The following is a 22738-nucleotide window of genomic DNA, read 5'->3' on the forward strand; positions in this document are numbered from 1 at the left end:
CTGGCTGGCTCCTATTCCAGCCTCAATCACAGACCTATGCCCTGTTCCCTGCCCTGCTGTATTTTCTAGGTGAGGCTGAAAGGAGTTTTTTTGTTTTGTCCTCGAGTGATTGCAGATTGGTGTGGGGGAAAGCTCATCCAGACAGTAAGAGGGGTTATTGTGTTTGATAACTGCATCTGACCAAGGATGTGTGGTGTGGAATTCAGAGTCAACAAGAGTCTCTGGTATCAGGGTCAAGTCAGAACATCCTCTGTAACCAAAGTTATGCAGCTCAGAACGATACCCGTGGGGGAGAGAGGACTGGGTGGCCCCTCAGATTTAATCTCTGAGAAGCCTGGTGAGGTATGGCTCACCAGCACAAACAGCAGTCCTTTCCAAATTTGAACTCTTGCTGCTACATTTTCTCTTCACTTATGTCTTATCAAGAATGCAAGTGGTTAAGATTTCCTCCTCCTTTTTAAAGATCACGTTTAATTTTTCTTTTTTGCTCTAATGATTTAGATGAAATATTTAAGCTCACTGCTGCAAATCCCCCTGGGGGCACCTGCCAGAAGGTTGTGAAATCCGGGTGAGGGATGGTGGAGGGGTGTATGCTGTTAATTACTGGAGGCTGGCAACCCCCTAACACTTCAGCTCATGTCGGCGGCTCTGAGGTCTGGCTTTTCAGGAGCCGAATCATGCAGGCATTTGGAAATAACTGGACTCTGGCAGCAGTTCCCACTCTGACAGAAGAGACCATGACAGCCAGCAACCAGTTTAATAGGTTGCTGCAGCCAGCAAAGTCCTCCAGTGAGGAGCAGTGAAGTGAAGAAAAACAAAGCTCATTCCAACCGCTGCCACGGCAGACAACAACTGAGAGCAAAGAATCTTTTTATTGCATATGGAGGGGGGCAATGAGGAAGAAAAAGAGAATGAGATGGCACTATTTTTTTACAGATAAGGATTTAGTGGTTTCTTTCCTTTCCCCCCTTCCTATTAAATGGGATACAACTACACAGAAGGAGAATTCCACAGATTTTTATTCTTCTTGTAAGAAAAGACGGTGCAGCCGAAGCTCCTTCCTCACATTAAGTTTTCAGAAGGGAAGTCGGTTCCCCTTTCTCTGGCTCCTCACAGCAGCATTTTTCTGGCTCCAGCAAACTAATAGGTTGATTGCTGAGCCTCTTCTGTTTCAATTACTTTTGATTGATTCTCAGGTCTATGTCAGCCACTCGGTGCAGCCACCATCCCAGGAACAAATCTGCAGCAGCTGAAGATGAAAATAGCTTCCATGACCACTTAAAAGGGGAGTTCAAGCATCTTTTCTAAGCTTGAGGTTACTGTAGCCTTCCCTCAGAATCATCTCTCTGGCCACCTCTCTGCTCATGATGAGGTTCCTGCTCCTGATGGCTCGCTGAGCTGTGCTTAGCCTCAGCTAGGAAGGAGGGTGAAAGGAGCTTTAATATCATTAGGCTGCTCAACTTGCTGGAGGGCACTGATGTTACCCCCCAGGAGACTCTGGCAGAAGTCCCTCTAGGTTTAGGGAGTGGATGGGGACAGAGAGATGTGGGACACAGAGCCTCTAAGATGAGTCTTGGGGGCTTGTTTTCATGTTTGGGTATTTACTGTAGGAGGAATGAGAGAGGGAGAGAAAGAGCTGGAAAAGGAGTGGAGGTGATGGTGACTGGTTCCCCACAGAAACAGCCAGCCTTTGCACTTGCTTTGTACACATCTGACTCTTTTCTCAGTAGCAGCAGCCCCAAGCCTTCAGAGTGGCAAAAGAGTATTTAAGATAGGTCAGAGCTAGTCTGGATTCCTGCATAAATCAGAACAGACAGAGGATGATAGCAGTCTGGAGATTTGGGGTTATTTGTGTCAACAGTAGGATTATATTTCTGTATTTTTAATTTCCTACCGTTGCTATCCAATTCAACTCAGCATGGGAACATAGCATAATTCAGGCTGGGCATGACCCCCACACCAGACCAGGCTGCTCAGAGCTGTGTCTGGTTGGGGCTTGAAACCTCCCAGGATGGAGCCTGCAGAGCCTCCTGGGCTGCCTGCTCACTGCTGGACTGTCCTCATGGCAATTTCCCCCCCTTGCATCTAGTCTGATCTCTCTTGTTTCAGTTTATGCATGGTGTGTCAAGTTTTCCTGCCACACAGAGCAGTGAAGTTCCCAGCTCCCTTTCTGTAGGCATGAGGGGGCTCTCACATTTGCCTTTAGTTTTCAGGGAAATCCCTGGACCTCCACATCTTTGGAAAATGTTACAGAGTGATTCTGTAAGGACATGGGCCAGCTCTTGTGGAGCTCTTGGATGCAACTGTCGAGTCCCATGGACTTGAAGAGATGTCTCAGGCAATCCCTGAGTCAACACCACTCCTCTTGCTGGTGGCTTTCCTCTGTGCCCAGAGCCCTGAAAGACCTCATTGATGAAGACTGAGATAGAGAAAGCATTGATTACCTCAGCTTTCTCTGTGCCCATGCCATTGCATCACTTTCCCTCTTCAGCAATGGGCCTGCATTTCTCTGTTTAGCTTTTTTTGCTGCTGTAGTGGCAGAAGCTCTTGTCATCCTTGATGTTCCCTCTGAGTGACAAGCCTAGATGAGCTTTGGATCACAGGTAGCTGTGGGGAATCCTCATCACATTCCAAGGGCTGGGCCTCTAGTCCCAGCCTGAGGTGGGCAGATGCCACAGGGTGCTGCTTCAAATGACCCTGGGGAGAATTCGTACCATTGTCTGAAGCAGGAGCTGTGCAGCCATGAAAGCTTTCCTGCAGGAAAACCTGGTGCACCCAAAGCTTGGAGCAGCTCTGCCAGGGACCTTCCTGTCTCCTGCTTGTGGGTTGTCCTCAGAAGCCAGGCGGGAGAGGAATGTTCCTGTGCCTCCTGCCTGCTGGGGTGGACAGGGTCTGTCTGGGAGGTATGGGGTCTCTCACAGTTAATGTGTCTTCTAGAAATACCCCATTGTCTCTGCTGGGAGGATCTGGTGCAAAGCAGCAGAGGGGCATTTGGGGTGTGGGCTGACAGATTTTATTGGGGTATTTTTCCTCCCACCCTGAAAAAGGCAACTGTGGTGCCATAAGGTGGCCCAGCCCCACTCCTGCCCATGCCCCAGGAGCACCGAGTTCCTGGGAACCCTGGGTGACCAGCCAGGGACAGGGCACTCCCTCCCCTCTGTCCCTCCACTACCCAGGCAGGAAAACAGACTGCAAGGGCAGGTTAATATGAATGGACATGCTGTGAAAAATGGATACTAAATTATGCCCTGATCCAATAAACCTCCCGGCCCACGTGCTCAGAAAAGCCTCGGTGAGTAGACAGGCCTCACGAGCTGCTCAGCAGCTCAATAAAATCTGTCTCTGACCTGCCAGATTGAAAAGGGAAACAAATGGCAGAATTCGGGGCCTTCTCCTGAGGAGGCCTCTCTCCTGCTCTGTGTGACACCAGCTCCCTGTGACACCAGCTCTGTGTGACACCAGATCTCTGCCTGCAGCAGGACCATGAGCTTGAGAGAATTCCCCTCCTTCCTCCTTGGCTTCCAGGTGCTGCCACAGAGAGGGATTTCATCCACACCCCAGAACTGCTCTGAGGCTCAGGAGCCAAGTGGCTGCAGCAGCAGGGAGCAGATGCAGGGTCAGCCCCCTGCCCCACACCATCCCTGCCACGCTGCTCAGCTGTCTGGAAGAGGTGGGAACACCTTTCCAGGACTGTGTTTGTCCTCACAAGGAACTACAGTCAATGCTCTGCCTGGAGAAAGGGCTGGATGCTGCTCTGCCAACACCAGTTTGTCCTGCTGCCTTTGGTGGGCCTGTGCACCTCTCACTTGGCTGTAGGATGATTCATGAGCATGCAGGTGTGTTGTATCTGCACTCAGGCCGTGCTAATCCTGTTTAGTCATTTTTCAGAGGATTTCATTTAGATACTGGGCTGGGGCTCTGCATGCCCTTGACAATACTGAGCAACACCATTGCTCATATTTAAACTCACTGACATAGCTAGTGATGGTGAAATTAAAAGAGACAATGACATAAAGCTCTCACCCAGCAGCGGTTTTCCTCCTGCCAATCACCACTCTAGCATTTCCCCTCCCTTGCTGAAAGCCAAGGATAAGGGGCAGATTTTGCAGCTTACCTGGAAGAGCAGCAGGTCTGAGCTCTTCTGGACTGCCCAGCCTGTTCAAGCTAAACCTACAGAGCACACAGGAGACCGGGCACCACCTGCAGTGCAAACCCCCAGCAAACCCCTCACAGAATGCAACACAGGTGAGTTGTGCCAGCAAAGACTCTGGGCCCTGCTGCTGCTGTGAGCAGCTCAGCTGTGCTCACCCAGCCTTAGCAGAGCCAGAACCAGCCTGGGCTGCTTGGGCACCACCTCCAGCTCTGGCTGTGCACACCAGTTTGCTGTCGTGGCCCCTCTTGCTGGCTGGCAGAAGGAGAGGGTTGCTCCCTGAAATGACAGCTGAAGATACAGATGTTCTGTGGTTTATTCCATGGCTTTTGATACCTAGCAAGTAAGTCAAAGCTGGTTTGCCACAGTTCTTTTTTTTCGTTCTTTATTTTTTTTTCCTTCCTACTGTTATCAGAGCTGAAAATACGGCTTTGATTAACACTGCAGCAATGAGAAGAGAAGGCCTGTCCTGAAATTCTGGTTTAAAAATAAAAACAGCTAGAGGGAAATATTTTAAGCCCCCTTGATGGAGGCTTTAATTTTGTCTCAGATTTCTACCATTAAACCACTCAACAGCAAGTGGTGTAGTCATGAGGATCTAGATTAGGAAGGGTTTGAAAAATATCTACTTTTCACTGGTTTTAGTGAGCAAGCAGTGTAGTCATGAGGATCTAGATTAGGAGGGCATGAATAGTGTCTACTTTTCACTGGTTTTAGTGAGCAGCAGGTACCTAGAAACCTTTACCATCTGGTCTAGGATTTCTGCGACTTTACCCTCAGAAAATACTTCTTTCTATTAGATATGTCATTTCCTTTACTGTTTTTAAAGACTGTATAAAGGGAGCTTTGTGAAACTTAGCAATTAATAGTCACTGGCCATAATGTCTAAGTAATTATTAGCTACCCACAGAATAAATGAAAGATTAAAAGGTAGTAATCTTCTTTCCTCTTTGTTGCTTGCTATTAATGGCTTCCTAGTCTACATACTAAATGGTTATCAAGGCAGTGCTCCACATCAGATTTTCTGTACCATTAAAATTTGAATTTGTTGAGAGGAGGGAATAGGTCCACTTGAAAAGAGAAGAAAAAATGATAAGGAGTTTTGGTTTACAGGGACTTTGCCCCAATCTAAATCCAAACATTGCTTTTCACATACTGGTTGTCATTAGTGTCACTTGAAACTGGGAGCAGACAAAGCCTTTACAGGAGCCAAGGCAGTGCTTGACAGTCCATGGAGCTGTAAGGTAGCCCCATGGCTACTGAATTTCCAGAGAGGGTTACTTCTACTTTAGAAGATACACAGGGTCAACAAATAAAAGAAGTCAAAAAACAGGACACTAGGAACAAAAAAAAAAGCACTTGGCATCCATCAGACATGGGAAATATTGAATGCAAAATGAGGAGCCATAGCTAGGCTAGTCATTGCCACATAATGAGGAGGGAGAAAAAAATATCAAGTCTTTCCAGCTCCATGCCTCATAAAATCCAACTGAAATCAATCCACAGCTTTGCCAGTCATGAGTTATTCAGCAAACCCAAGGTCAGACCAGTGGAGTCTCCATCACACATCACCGGCTGTTCTCTTTATCCCTGTACTGCAGACAGGAAATCAAGAGACAGAGTTTGATCACTGCAATGTAGGCAAACATTTGGGGCCAGACTGCAGGGTGATTAAGTGTGCATTAAGGCCCACTCCCATTTAGCAAAGCACTTATGTACATGCTTTGAGTGCCACTGGAGCTAGAGAGACACAAAGAGATGCTTAAATCCCTTTCTGGATCACTGCTAACTACAACATAAACATTTAAGAATAAATTTTAAAGACTCTCTGGGTTGAATGCAGCTCTTACTACATAAATGGGGCTGGAAGAATGGGGAGTTGCAAGTTGCCACTGCAAGTTGAGGTGTATGGCAGGAGCTGGAGGTGAGCAGCCATCGTGTAAATGGGGCTTTCTGGGGCAGCAGGAGAGCAGAGGAGAGCCAAGAGAGGCGGCCAGGGTCTGCAGAATTACAAGTGCATTGTATGTCTGTTTAAGGTTGAATGTTTATATGGGGCTGATCCTGGGAAATGAAAACAATAGAAGCCAAAACAATGGCCTCTTGTCTCCCATGGTGTATTCTTTTCTTCCCTGGTACAGCCTCCTAATTTTAATAGAGGTGAAGGAGGACAGGGATCCAAAGCAGGGATTTGAGCTTGTGAGGTGGCAGTACAGTGAACAAACCAACAGCAGATATATCAGGGCTATATCACCTCTTGCCTGTTAAAGCACACATGCACATTCATCTAGTTAATATTTTTGGTAGAAATGAAAAAGATTTCTTGAACTGCTGGACGGGAGAAAGACCAAGTCCCTGCCCTGAAGAGTTTGCAGATGAAATGTGAAGAGTACGGTGCTGCAGGCAGAGAGGGAACACAACACGAGCTGAGGCACTGTTGTTATTCCTGGCACACTCTGAAGCCTCCTTCCCAGTCTGTTGCCTGCCTTTGATGTGAATCATTTCTCCTTTATTGAAAAGCTCCCTTCCTGAGGTGCTCCGGAGCCTTTCGTGCTCCTGGTTTTCATCCTGCCTCTCTAGGTGTCCTTGCATTGTCTTCTTTCCATGTTTTTCTCCTCCCTGCTCTCAGACTTCCTTAGGACATTGCCTTAATCCCCCTCCTCACCCCTCACTTTGTCCCCAGGACAGCTCTATCCTGCCGCCCACTTCAGTGGTTGTTTTTGTGCTGACAACTCACAGATCTATTTCCTCAGCATTACTCAGTCCATTCTACAACAGCTCCTGCAGCACCTTCTCCTTTATGTCTCTTTCCCCACTTCCCCCAAGAATTGCCTCTTTCCAGGCTGGCCCTCAGTCCTCTCCTTTCTTGCATGTCACCTGGGAGTGGTAACAATCCTCCTACGTGTCCCAGAGGGTGACTGGCTCTCCAGAATGTGTCTTCTCTGTCCCCTGCATCCCACTCAGGGACATGGACAGCATTAGGAGCAGCCACCATGCTCAAGGTCACTGTACTTTGTGGTCCTACACGCCCTGGGGAAATCCACCCCCTTGGAGAGCCTGCCTTTGCTCCTGCTAGTTTGTCCTGGCTACTTTGTCTGCCCAGCAGAACACTCACAAACCCTGCTTTTCAGCTAAATTTCATGCCCCTCTGAAAGAAAGGCCTCTATTCGATCATTCCAGCAGTGTCTAAAACCCCTAATTCCTTCAACATAGTGACAAACAGTTCTGATTATTTGTAGAAAAACTTGAAAAGCGTTGAGCATATTTTATTACCCACAAAAGGTGCCAGACTGGCAGCCATGGAGACTTGTCCTCTATTTATCTCTAGAGCTGGACAGCACAAGCAGTACACATTCCTCCAGAATTTCCCTGCTCATATTTTGAAAGGAACATGGTGGCATGTCACCGTGAGAGGATGGGACTTTCTGTACAACACACTGAGTGTGTTTTTTCAGTGCCTGGAACAGCAGCTTGCTCATGGGAGCAGCTGGGGAAGCCCCAAGGGGCTCATCACAAAAACTCTGCCCTCTCAGAGGCTGTGGGTGATTCGGTGGGTGTGAAGCTGTGTCTGCTCCTGTTTTTTTAGGCAAGCCAGGTCTCATCCAAAGTCAATTATGATCTTTGGAAGTGCTGCTTGAGGGGCTGTGAATTGTCATCTGGGGATGAATGGAGGGAGCAGACCCCATGCTTCCTCATTAAAGCAATAAATGCAGTAGACTCGCTGGAAAAAACCCTGGAGCCTCTCTTTTGCCACCAAAAGAAGATTAGAAGATTAATTCTGAGAACACTTCACTGCAAAGCTTAGCTCTTACTGTTGTAAACCCGCAGAAAGGCAAGATCCCTCAGATTTAATCTACAGCAGAAGCAGAAATGTTGTGGGCAGCTTCACCAGCTCCTGGTGGCAGTGCTTCCTCAGGGGCCAAGTGCTGCAGCAGGGCCTGGAGCCTCCTCCAGGGCAGTGCCACTGTCCTGCCCGTGCAGGAGTGTGCAGTGCTTGTCCCTGCTTTGAGCAAGTGCCAGGGAAATCATCCAGCAGAGAGGTAAACAGCTTACAGGGTCTCTGCTCTTCACGTTTCCCCCTTCTCCTGCCCCACTTTGCAGCACCACACACCAAACACAGATGTGCAGTGACATTTTTAAATTATGCACTGATTTGTTGGGGTTGTGCAAAAAGGATATTAAGCACTCATTGTTACCATTCGGGCTGGGCCTTATATTTTCTTCATGTGCACTGATGTTAAAAATAAAAAGAAGCAAAACTTTCAAGCACAGCCAGTCTGGATAGAGTTGTTTTTTCTTCCTAAAATGAAGCTTTGTTAGAAGACTTTTACTTTGTCAATAATTAAACAGCTCTGCACTTGTTGAGGCAACCCTGAATGTAGGTGCCAGGATCAGCCAGCCTTGACCATAAGAGCCTAAAACTTTCTTCACTGTCTACAGTATGGATTTTTTTCCAAAAAAAAAAAAAAAAAAAAAAAAAAAGTTTTTTTGCAATATTAACCCTGACAACTTCACTGGCAAGAGCACACCTTCACAGGAGATGGGCTACCAAGGAGATGTGCATTGAAGGAGATGTCTGGGTTGTGCCTGCCCTGAGCTGAGTTTCATGTGGAGGCTCTTCCTAGAAACAAACCAGGCACAGCTGGTTCCTGCTCAGCCTTTCAGAGCTGAGGTGGAATTCAGCTGCTGCTGGGGCTGCACTGCAAAACACCTTCAGTGCAAACAAAGGGGAGGGATTTCTGTCAGCAAGTCAGATTTATATTTCCCCCTGAGTGCATTTCTTAAGCACAGTAATGAAAGATCAAACAGTATTGCACTTTTTGCAAGTTCATCATATCCTTGAGGATGTCACTGTGAACTCAGCTGAGGATGGCCATGTGAGAGTGTTGGTACAGAAACAAGAGAATATTTCACCTCTGGTTAAGGCCCTTGTTGCTTCAAGGAATAATAATAATAAAAAAGGGAGGTCTTTATTTTTGGTCCAGAGCAGTCAGGGCAGAGTTTCAGCAGACAGAACCTTGTGCTGTCCTCTGCAAAAGACACAATTTATTTATTTCAGAAAGCTGATGGACATCAGTGTGTACAGGGCAGGGGAGCAGGATGCTCCTGTCCGTGTGAAGGGTCAGTCCTGCAGGGCTGAGGGGCAGAGCAAGGGGGAGCTTTCTGTTTGCCTTCGGGCAAAGCCTTCCTTCTCCTGCATCACCATTCTTGTTCATCTGTTCTTTTACCCATCATCATCTGGCAACATGAAGCACTCTTGCTGTGGGAAGGGCTCTCATGGTGTCGGGGGGAAGGAGGAATGGGTGAAGGAGAGCTGAGACAGAGATGTGAGCTGTCTCCCTTGCCCTTGGGTAGCAAAAAAAGGTGAAGGATTAATTTACCAGAGGAAAACTACTGTGTAAGGCCAGGTCCCTGAAGGGCAGCAGGTGGAGGAAGATGGTGAGCTGGGGCTGCCCTGGTGTCAGTGTTGGAGATCAGGGAGAGAGCCCTGCTTTGCCCTCAGAGAGCCTGTGGCAGATACTTGCAGTCAGAAAGCCATGATGGCCTGACGGCTGCTTCCCCTGATGTAAATGCTTGGAAAATGTGAGAACAGAGGGTTTCCTGTGGCTCTCTTCTCTCCTTCTCAAGGCCCGTGGTTCTGCAGATGGCTTCATAAAATCCCACAGCAACCAATCTCTTCTTCTGCTGCTCTTCAACATATTCTGTCTCTTTGTCACACTGGTTTGAGATTATCTGACCATGGTTCCATGTCTAATAACCCCTAAGCAAGACCCATGGGGCTGAGGAGGCTGATCCTACCTGCTGGGAGCAGATGGGCAGGCTGTAATGTCCAAGCACGGCTCTGTGTCCTCCCTAGAGTGGTGAGGAGTCAGGGCTGCTACCAGTGGAGACAGGTGAAAAACAGACCTTTCCCCTCCCTCCTTTCCTGCTTTCTATTTCTCCTCTTCATTTATGTAAATGTGTTCTGCACTGGAGTCATAATTAAATACATATTCATATAGAAATGTACAAAGCTTCTGCCTGTACTGTGAAGCTCTCTGGAGCTTAACTGCTTGAGACTTGTCACAGGAAAATATTTCTCCCCATGAAAACAGGCTTCCTACAGCTGGGCTATATTATTGCCTTTTAATATTGCTGGCTCTGCCTACCCCGGGAAGGATTTTCTGACAAACTCCTACTGGAGATACAGCTCTTGCCGGTATAACTTATACCACTTTCCTAAAGAAACTGGGGCTTTCATTGCCAGAGGTATCTCACTGATGTTGTAATTTGTTCCCACACTCTTTGCTATGCTGGCAAAACTTGAAAGTGCGGTTCACTGTTTTTCTTTCTAGCTGCCTTTTCTCCTAAGTTAGCTCTTCTATCCCTGTGCTTACCCCAGCTGTTTCCCTGGGCACATCTGATCATCTATTGTCTTCAGAACAGCTCCAAGAAACCAGAGGGGTGGGAAGCTAATGATGTTTGGAGGGTAACAGAGCTGCTCAAAATCTGGAGCCTGGTTACACTTGAGAAGGGAATGCTGAGATGGAAGGGGCCAGGACAGCAGGAACAGGCTCTGGCAGCTGGGCTGAAGGAGGAAGCTGGGTCAGAATGGCACAGAGCAGCCAGGGACAGCCTGAGTGGATGAAAGTTCCAGCAGAAGGCTGTGGACAGCGAAGGCAGCCAGCAGAGGCAGAAGCATTACCAATCCAAGGCAGACCATGCTCACCATCACTGTTAAGGCCATTTCCATTTTCAGAGTCTCAGCCTGATGCCGATATCAGTTTTGTTGGGGTTTGGCAAGATGACTGACATCACACATACATAGGCTCCATCTCAGGCATTTGATTGATAATCTAATAAACTAGGCATCCCTAGTCAAACACTGCTCATTGTCACTTGGGAAATGGAGTCCTGAATGTGTCAGTGACGTGCCACCCCCTAGCCAGCATCACTGTTACAAACCCAGGATCCAGACCCTTAGCTCAGTTTGTGCTCTGTTAAATAAAACATTCTGGCCTTTCTCTTTGTACTGATGAGGCTGAAAGTTTGAAGTTCCTGAAGACTCCTACAGTTGAATTGTTTAAAAAAATCCTTAGTGCAGTGAATATTTTCCTTGTACTGCCTGGAGAATGGAAGATCCATAATACTGGTATTATGGATCAAATATCTGCTTGGTCTAGAGCTACTGGATATCACACCTGAACCCTTCCTTTACAGCAACCATCCTATCTAAGAGGGTCAAACCTCTCTTGTTGCCCATGCACATGTCTCTCCTCACTTCCTGTGGTCTGACTCATGCTCACAGATGTGGTGCAAGCTTTGGCAGACTAAGACAGTTGTGTGATGAGGTGACATACCAACCCCCAGCCCTGCCTGAGACATGGCAAGTGGCAGTGTTGTGTGGGAGGGAAAGGAGCAGCTTCCTCCATCCCGAAGGGAGACTTCCCCTGCTGTGCAGCATGACAGGCCAGAAGCAGAGGCTTCTTGCAGTGGCTCTGTGCACGGATTCCCTGATCTCTGCAATGCCATGGACAGCTCCTGGGTGCTCATTCTGCTGGAATGTCCTTGCTAGTTGGCAGCTGGCTTGGCACAGTGCTGCCTCCAGGCTTCTGGCTCAGTAATGGAGGGATCAGAAGATGATGTTGAAAGAAACAGATAATTTTTTGGGGCCTCATGATCTTGTTAATGAGAAGAAAGTGATGTGTTTGCGGGTAACTCCTTTGTGTGACGTGTTTGTTTTAGAAACTGCACAAACACCTGCTCCCTGAGCAAGGTAGTGATTTGTCAGGCCTGAACTTCACACTCATTTAAAGCATATATAACTACTGCTACTGAAAGCAGTAGTTGCACACACAAAAATATCAACCAGACTGAGTCAGAACAAAGCCAAGTGTCCTACTGCTCTTTGCTTTTCCAGTCCCCAGCAAAGCAGCTGCACACAAAATACTTCAGTGCCTTCAGTAGGCTGTCCTACAGTACAAGTGCAAGAAGTTTAGGCTGTCTTGGATCTGACAATGGGAGAGATTAGCTTTAAACTAAGAAATTTGTCAAGCCACCAAAGTCAACATGATGTGTGTTCCCAACAACTCTATGGAACTCGTACAGTATGCTCTAAAAGTTTTATGAGGTTGCCCATAACACAGAAACGTGTGGTTGGTCCATGTCTGTGACAAAAGTTCACTTGGGATTTTCTTACCGAGGAAGACAAGATCACTGTGTGTATGTGTTGGGGCCATAAGCAGAGAGACAGAGCTTGAATGTTGAGTCCTATAATTGAGAGGTCCCCTTTAGAAACCCAAACAACCCCCCAAAGTCTCAGTGGCAATAAGCAGTTGCTATAGGAAGAAAAAGAAAACACTCCTGCTGGTCTTGCTTCCCAGTGCTCTCTCTCTGGATGCGAAAGCGTGTGATGACCTGAATGAAGGAATTAGCCTGCATTATATTTCACCAAGAAAAAGTGTTTCTGAGGGATCAGTTCTCCTGAAGCCAAAGAGGAAGAAGACCTGAGGGTGAGAACTGGTGGCAGGAGGCAGGGGAGGCCAGGACAGCTTCCTGTGGCAGGGGTGGCATAGTCTGTGATCCCCAAGCCTTAGCGGCAGGTGTCGTTCCCTACCAGGGCCAGGTTGCAAATCTGTCCCTCCCTGGCCTCACACAGGACTACAGCACAAGGCTACAGCCACAATCACCCCCTGCAGCTGAGGAAATGCAGAGAAGTGTTTCTAGCTGAACCATTTGCTGCTGGTGGCTTCACACTCAGGAGTGGAACAGCCTCTGCTTCTGCCCGGCCGTGCCGTACCTGCGGTCTGGAAAGGCTCCACCTGGGCTGTGCCTTTCCCTCTGGGGACCTGCTGGCACTACAGAATCTACTTTTTCCCTGTCTGAATGGAAGAGTGGGTTGCTTTAGCCATTTAAAGATTAGCTGTCCTGGTTACATCAAGGGCCAAACAGGGCTTGCGTGGTGGCTTGACAGCATTTTCCTCTGAGGTTGTGCCATTCCAGAGCACAGCTCACTTAGCTGAGAGAATCTGTCCCAAAAGCTCAGTGCTGATGCAGGGAAGTAACACAAGGCAAGACAAAAGTATTGTCTCAGAGTTACAATTTTTCCAGCAGTAGTTCCTTATTTATTATTTATTTATTTATTTATTTATTAGGTATTTCAGACTTGTAGAGGACACAAGCAAGCTAGAGTGTATTGCAATGCCTGCGTGGGTGTCTTGTTGTCAGATTTCACCTTGGGTTTACTGTCCTAATGTGTGCACGTGGACACAATTCCTTCATGTAATCTGAGCTCTGAGGGTGTGAAAACTTTTACTGTGTTTCATGTGAGATGGTTAAGGACTGATTTTGGAGAACAAAAGCAATTGGGCTTGTGTGACTTTTACCGATTTACTGACCAGGAGAAGATAATCAAATAAATATTTCAAACTTAAAGCACACCCAGTAAGACACAGAACTTCACTTATTCCTCCTTTTAACTTCTTAGAGCATCTGAGTCTGTCACTTGTTTTGCTGCTCCACACTGTGCCAGGCTTATGTCTTTACTAGGTATTGCTTCTGATGCACTAGTGCATGAGAAATCACATAATGATCATAATTATCAGGGTGGTTTAGGTGTGCTTCAAAACCAAAATCTAATACTTGGGATTTTTCTCTGGGTTGGGGACTTCCTATAAAGGCTCTGGAGCCTGGGAACCTGGAAACCTGACCTCCTGGGAACCTGAATTTTCCCTAGTGGTGGGTATTTCTAGGGCAAAAGCATTTGTCTAGAGACCTTATCTGTCCCTATGTTTAGTCCCTTAGCATGCTGAGCTATATCTGGCTCATAAATTATACTAAAAATAAGTAAGCGTTATATTAATTCCTAGGTTTATTGCTTCCCTGAACAAGGTAGATAACAATGGTTATTGGTGAGTCTAAAATTCTGCTCAGAGAATTCAGTACAGAATGAATTTTCTAGGCAGGAAAAGAAGGATAATCAATGATATACATCAATGGGTGGGGATGGAAGGTCCCAAGTAAAAAAATGATCATGTGCCTCAAGAAACTTCAAACATTGTTAAAATTAGAGGTGAGGTGGGCTAACCCTTCCCTCTGCTCCCTTCATTTCAGAGGAGAATCAGAGGAGGAATCAAACATCATAGCTCTCATTGTCAAAATCACCCCTGGAGAAAAAAAGCTCAGGATGTACAATGGACTTAAAGACAGCCAGACACACAAAGAGCACAGAGTTGGCAAATCTTCAGCTAAATAAATAAACAAGCAAGCAGATAGCCTTCTAAGGATGTCTGCCTGAAACATGTGCTTAGGGAAGTTTCCAAATCCTAGAAAGTCCACGTTTCTCCCACCTCACACATCTCTCCCTGCACTTCATCCCCTCACAGACAGCAACAGAACCCCCCTGCCTTTGATTTACAATTAAATTAAGAATTACTTTGGTAAAAAGCAGTGCTTTTCCCCGCCTGCTTTGTTTTGTGCCTGCAGGCTGTGCAGACCCCCATTGCTTGCTGTGCAAGAGACAGCGTCACACGGCGTGCGAGGAGCTGCAGGAACTGAAACCAGCTCTATGATTTATAGCACTAATAAGGCTCAACTGCCATTTCTTGTGGTTTCCTCCCAAGTTGTCTTTGATAATTTCTACTTGTACCACGGTTATTGTTGCTGCTGCTAGGGTTTGGATGGCAGGTAGCTTGCACTGTTTCTCAGGGTCTGCTCCTTTTTGGGTCTCTTTATTGTGATATCAATAAACATTTATATGTGGGGAGTGCCAGAAGGGGTCAGCTGGGCACTGTCCCTGTGCTTTCCCCCTGTCATGTTCAGGTTTGTCAGAGGGATGAAAGATGTGCAGTGCCATGAGGAGTTTACAATCACGTGGTGACAGCCTCTCTTTGCAGAGCCCTTCCATGGCAGGAAGGCTGTGGCAGCTCTGCTGGTGACCATCTCACAGCTAGCCAGCCTGTGTAGGGCTGCTCAGGCTCTCTCCAAGGGCTCCAGCTCCTAAAGCCCTGCCAGGTGACACTGGGATGATTTCTGAGAGTTCATACCTGGAAGTGCTGCTGCAGGGTATCACCTCACAGGTGAGCACTGAGGCAGTGGTAGCTGGTTCTTCCTCTCCAGCCCAGATTAACACCTTGGCTGTGAGATGCTGCAGCAAAGACCAGGCACGTCTGCCACTCCTGCCACCAGTGTGTCAGAGTCAGTGACCATCAGACCAGAGGTCCCATGGACAATGTGCAGCTGCCTGCTTTAACACAACCCCTCAAAGTGCCCCAGCATGAACTTGCAGGGTTGGCATGTGGATGCCTCACCCTGGCTGAAGCAGGTGGGGTTATGTCCCAGCCTTTTTGTCACAGGTCATAGCTGGCATCAAGAGACTGTGACAGAGGAGAAGGAGGATCCTGCTGCTGCCAGGGGGAAAATGGTGTTGGGAGGATTGTAAGTGAAGAGACTTCTTGGGGAATGGCAGTGTGAAGGGGCACTGTGTTTGCTACAGGCTGCAGCAGAGCTGAGCAAGAGAAAATCCGTATGTACCCTCTGATTTATGTGTTTCTCTTGTGCTCACTTTTGGACTGCTTTCTGCTGCTTTTGTTAACTTGGCTGGAGCAGGGACTATGGAAACAACAGAACATTATCACCCAAGGATGCTGGAGTCTTTGCTGACACTCACAGCTCTGCTTTGATAATTTGCCTGGTGGAACATGTGTGAAGGATTACAGGCTACACCACAGAGATGCTGATGAAGAGTGGCTGTGCCATTTCTCCTTGCTCCTGAGCAGCAGCAGCAGAAATACAGCTGCCTACTCTGCTCTGCCTGGATCCAGTTCTGCGAGAGCCAGGCAAGGCAAGATGAGGGTTGAGTGAGGAAGGAGATGGTCACAGAGATTAACTCAAAATTCTGTGCTGTTTTCCACCTGCTCAGATCTTCAAAGCTAATGAGGTCACCAAGCTGCCCTGGACAGTGTGTCTGTTATCTTAGCCAGGGCCACAGATCCTTTCTTTTCAGAGTCTCCTGTTTCAGTTTCCAGCTATGCAGCAAACAGAGGTCTGCTACATGTTTGTCTGAAGGGCACAGGAGGGCCCTCAGTGTCTGGTTTATCAGAGCAAGAGTGGTGCCATCAAAATGATGCAACCCTAATGGCAGAGCACCTGAGACTTGGCAGCACCTTGTGCCCAGGAGAAGATAAAACCACAGAGGAAAAGGGAAATTAAAGATGTTGTAACACGAAGGCAACAACGGGAGTTTCGTAATGCAAATTTCTGTACCTGAGTGAACTGCATTTATCTGCTTTCTGGTGCCTGTCATGGTGCAGGATGTGTCTGGTTTTAAAAGGCTTGTAGGAATGCAGATCCTGCTTTTTTTTTTTTTTTAAATGGTGTGGCTTCTTAAGAAGGTTTGGTAGCTTCTCTTGGAGCCTTCCTAGGAAGAGGCACGGGAGCCTTGGCTGGTGCAGAGCCCCAGATCCTCAGTCACTGAGCCCCACTTCTCCGGAGCTGCACCCAGGGGGAGTTGTGGCCATAGCATCTCACTGAGTCCTGAAAGGAGACAGCTGAGTCAAATCAACAGCTCCAGGACCAAACGCTTCCAATACCAAGGGAGTTAGATCCATCTGCTGCTTTTTGGAAAGCAGTAAATTATTGCTTCTTCCCCTGCTGCACACATACACACACAAACACCCACAGACTTCACAGTCTGAAGATCTGCTGTCTTTCCTGCTAGAAGGGCAATTTCTACACTCATTTTCTATGCTCATTTGCCAGTAAAACCAGCTCTTCTCTCAGATAAAGTTTTGAAATGATTCTTGCAGGCAGCTAAGAGGACTTGCTGTTATAATACTTGACATGAATCTTCATGACACTGCACTGGGGTTCATTTCTCTTTCCTTCTATCCCAGTGAAGATGCAGTGGGACAACTGAGGCCATTCTGAAGGTCAGCAGCAGCATCACCATTCATGGCTCTCTAATTTGCCTTCCAGACCATGTAGGAGGCTCTAACCTGGGTTGACGTGAGAAGCTTCACTGAACTGTTTCCATCATCTGATTGCTTGTGGCACAGCAAAGCTTTTGAGTCAATCTGCCAGTTGCTTATACTTGGGCAAAGAGCATTCATAGATGAGCTGGGGACTTTTCCAGGCATTTCCAGCGGGTAAAACGGATCAGACAAAAACTGCAAGTCATTTTAAACCAAGGAAGATGTTTTGTTGTAAATATTTCTGTAGTTCTGATTCATTTTGTTTGGGCTTTTAAAAATAAAAATATGTTCCAAACTTTTTTTTCTTTCTTTTGTTCTTCTTTATGTCTCTTCCTGTTAGACTTTTCCCACTTTATAGAATCACAGCATCATAGAATAATGGCTTGTGTTGGAAAGGGCCTTGAAGATCCTCTAGTTCCAACCTCCTTGCCATGAGCAGGGACACCTCTCATGAGACCAGGTTATTCAGACTGGTCTTGAACACTTGTGGGGCGTGCACAGTGTTTTTGGGCAATCTGTTACAGTGCCTCACCACCTTCACAGTTAAGAATTTCTGCATAATATATAACCTAAACCTACCCTCCTTCAGTTTAAGCCTTTCCCTGTTGTTCTATCACTTCATGTCCTTTTGAAAAGCTCCTCTTCAGCCTTCTTGTAAGCCTCCTTCAGGTATTGGAAGGCTGTTAATAAGGAGTTAAGAATTATATAAATAAATTAGTAATTTATTTAGCTTTGTTGCTAAGGAAGTAAGAGACAGGAGGAGGAAAAAGGGTCAGAGGAGATGAGAAAATTCAAGTGAAAATAAAAAATGAGTGAGATTCAGCTACCTGACCTTAGGCAACAAGAGATGTATGAGATACTTCAGGACTCCCTTCAGCCACAGCTTTGCAGAGGCGTGGTCTCTGCTGGGTCCTCTCTATGTCTGCAGCTGTGTGCAGATGTCCCCAGTGCTCTACCACATCCCAAGGGCAACACACACCCCACCCTGGCAGCAAAATCACCTTGACTTCTATCCTTGCTGGATAGAACAGAAATTTTCTGACAGATGCATGGAAGTTTTAAGATCCAAAGAAACACCTACATATTTTGAGGGACTGAAAAATAACATTCTCTCTTGTACAAGTTTATTAAAGTCTCCCTAGAATCAGTGTCAAAGCAATAACTTGTGGTATGCCAGCCCAGCTGCATTTCCTGCCATCTTCTATAAATGTGCCATTAGCTGGCAGGCATGCACAGAACAGAGGTTTCCATAAGCTGTTCTTTTTAACGTAAAATTACCTCTTAGTGTGTTAAACTCATTTTTGCCTTTAGCTTGTAAGGTGTTAAATGCAGGAATACAGCTTTTCTCTGGCAGGCTGAGCCTCTTGCAAGTATACATGCCTCAAGGTATTGCATATATAATGATTATAACTATAATTTTAAAGGTTTTTTTGTATTCAAAATGTGATTGGTGTTGCCCATGACAGGATATTCACTATTTGCCTGAAAACCTCATAACCTAAATAAGCATTTGCCATCAACCTAATCTAATCAAATCATAATCAATACCGATGCTGTGGGATCTTGTAAAACATGACCCACATGGCAAGTCCTGCCACTTGTTAATTACGTCCTTGGAGGCAGCAGTCAATAACTCCCAAGGGTTAGATGGTTCCTACTTAGTCAGGTGTTTTCAGGGAGTTCCACTGACATTTAATAAGGACTTCTGCAACCACGGAAAACTTTATACTATGACAAATTAAAAGGCTTAGGAAAGATGGCAATTAGAGAACTGTTTAAAAAAATAAAAAGCTGTCCATCGAGCCCTGCAGAGCAGGACTACAGGGAACCGACAAGACAATTTTTATTTTTTCAGAAAAAAATGTTTAAAAGAGGCTTGTGACTCATCCAAAGCCAACACGCAGCCTGGACTATATAAGTATTGACTTGAGTATAAGTCACCTCAAGTACTTTAAAAAAATGACCTAAAACTTTGGCTTGGGTATTTCAACACAATTTCACAGAAAGAAGCTCTTCCAGCATCTGGCAGATGAGAATGTGTCCAAATCAGTATGTCTGCTGATATTCAAAGCAGATAATCTTGTTCTTTTCTCTACACTTAATATGAGAACATTTGTGGTGAGAGTAATTTATGAAAGAGAAAAACTTTGAAGAGGAAAGGATAAAAGCAAACATAAACTCATTGCCTTTTCTTCTTCTGGAGAAACTTGTTTTTAATTTTGTTTTAAGCTGCTGATTGAAGTGAGTGAGTCTTGTGAACAAACACATATGGCTGGGTTTCTGTGCCACAGTTTGACCACCTATGTTAGTTAGTTTAGAAGAGTGTGAGGAGAGAGCTGGGTGGCTGCATATACTGGATATCCATCCCAACATTCAGTTGTAGGTGCTGCTGTTCTTTCCTGTTTTCATTGATTTGTCTGCTTACAGGAACAGATTGAATGGAGAATGAAGGAAATGACTCCTGGAAACAAAGGCCAGGGCTGCACTACTGATGAGAAAGCAATGGAAAATGCACAGCAGAGGCAAAGTGAGGGGCATTGGTGCCTTGATTCATAGAGACCTGCTCCAAAGGCAGTGTGGAATTCCCGGGGCATCCAAGGAGTGTCTACCCACCCACATCCTGCTGAAGGGGCAGGTCCCAGCTCTGGCTTTGGCTGTAGGTTAAACTCACACCTGTCTCTGCCCACAGGCAGAACTGATGCAACACCTCAGCCATGCGGGTACTCCCGTGCTAATTGTCTTGCACCTCGTTCAAGCTCAGCCTCCATTCTGTGGTGCCGTGTGTCACAGCACAGTAACTTCAGAAATGTGTGCCACCGTGGCTGGAGAGGGCTGGCTCCCTGGAAAGATGTGGGAGCTGTGTGCACTCCCGACCTATTGCAAAGGCAAAGTGAAACAGGTTAGTTTTTTCTGTGTCAGAAACTCATCTTAGCAGTACAGCAAACTGAGAACTTGCACTTGGCCAGTGACTCTGCATCAGCTACGAGGCATTTCTCTACTAGGTGTGGTAGCATATTTAGCCCTTTATTACATGGTCACAGGGATAAGTCTGGTCATGTCCTCATATGTCTTTCTTTGCCTTACCTGCTAGGCAGTGGCCCTTTCAGAACAGAGACAAGCAATGTGACATTTCAGGTACTACTGCAATCTTAATCACAAGTCATTCTAGCAGCTGAGGTGACTAACATAGTACAGACACACATGGGCATTGACACAGACAGTACACTGTGCAAAAATGACTTTGCCAGTCATTTCTCTTAACTAACTAAAAAATACTATGATGTGTATTCTGCTGCTGAAGTCTCTGAATAGCATAAAGCTGCTCCCCACATTTAAAAATAGCAGCAAGATATGAATAAATGCAGGTCAGTTCAACAGGAAAGAAGAAAACAACACCTCTCAGTAGGAACAGAGGAGTTTAGTTAGGTTTGGTTTCTCTCGCTGACAAACTGCTAAAAAATAGCTTTGTCTCAAAACGAAAATTGCCTTTAGTTCAAAGTGAAACATTCAAGCACCCGGAGAAGTGGGAGGAAGGGGTGACATTCAGAGGGGAGTGTGGAGGTGAGGTGGCTGTCCCTCTCCTGTCTGGAGGCCTGGCTGTCAGGGCACAGTCGTGTTCACTTCAGGGGAAGAAGCAGCCTCAGTGAGTCAAAGATGCTGACATGACCCCGACACCCTGCAACATTAAACACTTAAAAAGGTTTTGGGTTTTGAATTCAGAGACCTCACCCTACTTGGTTACCATGGCAAACAATCACCAGTAGAAGTCTTTTAACCTTTAATTAAAGATACACAAAAAGGAGGAAAAACAGTTTAAGCACTTGAAAAATAAAGTATTAAGTAAGACTTTCTTTTTTAAAAGTGTCCATTATTCCTCTTCCCTTAGCTGTTGGCAGTTCTTACAGCAATCTTCCTTCCCTTTATTTGAGTTCATAGCAGGAGAAACTGTTCTTGGGGAAAGAGAGACACTCATCAAGATAGACTGGATCTGTTGTTGCTACTTATTTTGGACTCTGCTCACTTGAAGACACACATATGCACAGGGAAAGAGAAAAGGATGGCAAAAAAAAAGAAGTTACTTCCTTTTCTGGTGTTGACTTTTACTTGCAGCCTTACCGCTAGAAAAGGACAAGTGAAAACCTGGCCTTAGACCCTCTGAGATCTAAAAGACTTGTACCAGTGTCTGCCTCTTTTGGGCACTGTTTTTAGGAGTCTCCCTGACTGTTGTTCACAGCTGGTTGCACAACCCCTACCCTTCCTGTCTAGGCAAGTTTGTTTAAACAGAAGGTGAAGGAGAGAGAACAAGGAAAGAAGCATGTGAGGAAATTACAAAAAACTAAGAAAGGGGTCATGTCAGGATCTCATCTTCCAGTGAGTTGAGGTTGGTGGAGCTAGCAATGGCATCTGTGTGTCTCCTGCCAAAATGTGGCCAGAAGGTCTGATCAGATCAGGAAACTAGCTACCAACAGAGTCACAGTGTTAAGTTATGTCTCAAAGCTGGCAATGACAACTCAGATTTCTATTTTCTGTCCACTTGTTCTATCATCAGTATGAAAATAGATGTTTCCAGAAGATGATGAACATGCTAACAGCCACCAGTTAGGTTTAGATCCTGACATGCCTCTTTTGGTCCATTGGTTTTGGCATTCAGAGCTGTGGTTTTTTACCTTATGGGCTTTATTATATGGCTTTGGCTGGCAGAGTGCTTGTGCAGGATGTGCAATGACTTCTGCTGTTTCTGCCCTTCTGGTTTCTGAGGACAGTGTCACAGCCTTGAGCACAGGGGGCTCCAGGTGGGGTAATCTGTTGACTTCTGTGTTCCTTAAGAGTTCAGTACTCATTAGCACAACTTGGGGGAGCCAGGAGAACCATTTCCATGTGAGGGCCTCAGCTGAGGGTCTAGAAAGATCTTCTAGCAGACCAAGACACACCATTTGCAGAGAGTGAGAACAAACACACCTTAGTATGCAGCACAGCACAGCCTTATGGTATTCTCCTGAGAGATAAGTGATGCTGGTTCAAGTTCCCCCAGGCAGATGAGGAAATTAAACCCAGGACTCCCACATCCTTTATGAATGAATAAAAAGTGGCTGTCTTCCTCTCAGCTTTGTGAATATAATCCTGATTTTTTTTTTTTCCCAGGAAAGCAATTTGGTAAGTCCACACTGAATCTGACAATCATTTCAGGACAATGGAGAAAGCATTTTTCAAGGAGAAGAATACTGACCGAAAAAAAAAAATCCTCATGAACATAATGACAATAAAACAACTGGACAGACCCCACCACCCTGCTGCTTTATATGCAATAGCTGTGGGACACGAAGTCTCTATGGCTTTCAGGCAATGAGGGAACTTATCTGGCAATGTGAAATCTTGGCAGGCAAAAAACATTTTGAGGGAGAAATGAAATGCTCTAGGAATGGCAGAGGAAACCTGAACACTGGTGGGGCTGCTCTGAGTCCTGACACAGAAAACTGTGAGGATCACACCTCTCTATTTGCTAAGGTGTGACCCAAGTCCCTTGCTCTAATTAGGGGATGGAGGTTCTGCACCTGAGAAGGTTCAGGCTCTGTGTTAAGAGTTCAAACAGATGCCTGCATGAGATCTTGTCAGCACCTCTAAGACTGAGAAAGGAAGCAGA

The 22738-nt window shown here is 46.2% G+C and overlaps 1 long non-coding RNA gene across 1 annotated transcript; it reads left to right on the forward strand.

Annotated features, from left to right (window-relative positions):
* Nucleotides 1-3093: 3093 nt before the first annotated feature.
* LOC135293319 (uncharacterized) lies at nucleotides 3094-22640 on the forward strand. The gene is made up of 3 exons (XR_010355407.1): nucleotides 3094-4245; nucleotides 19525-19996; nucleotides 22240-22640. It is a non-coding gene; the product is annotated as an uncharacterized LOC135293319 (long non-coding RNA).
* Nucleotides 22641-22738: the final 98 nt, after the last annotated feature.

This window comes from Passer domesticus, chromosome 2, assembly GCF_036417665.1.
Source record: "Passer domesticus isolate bPasDom1 chromosome 2, bPasDom1.hap1, whole genome shotgun sequence".
Lineage (NCBI taxonomy): Eukaryota > Metazoa > Chordata > Aves > Passeriformes > Passeridae > Passer > Passer domesticus.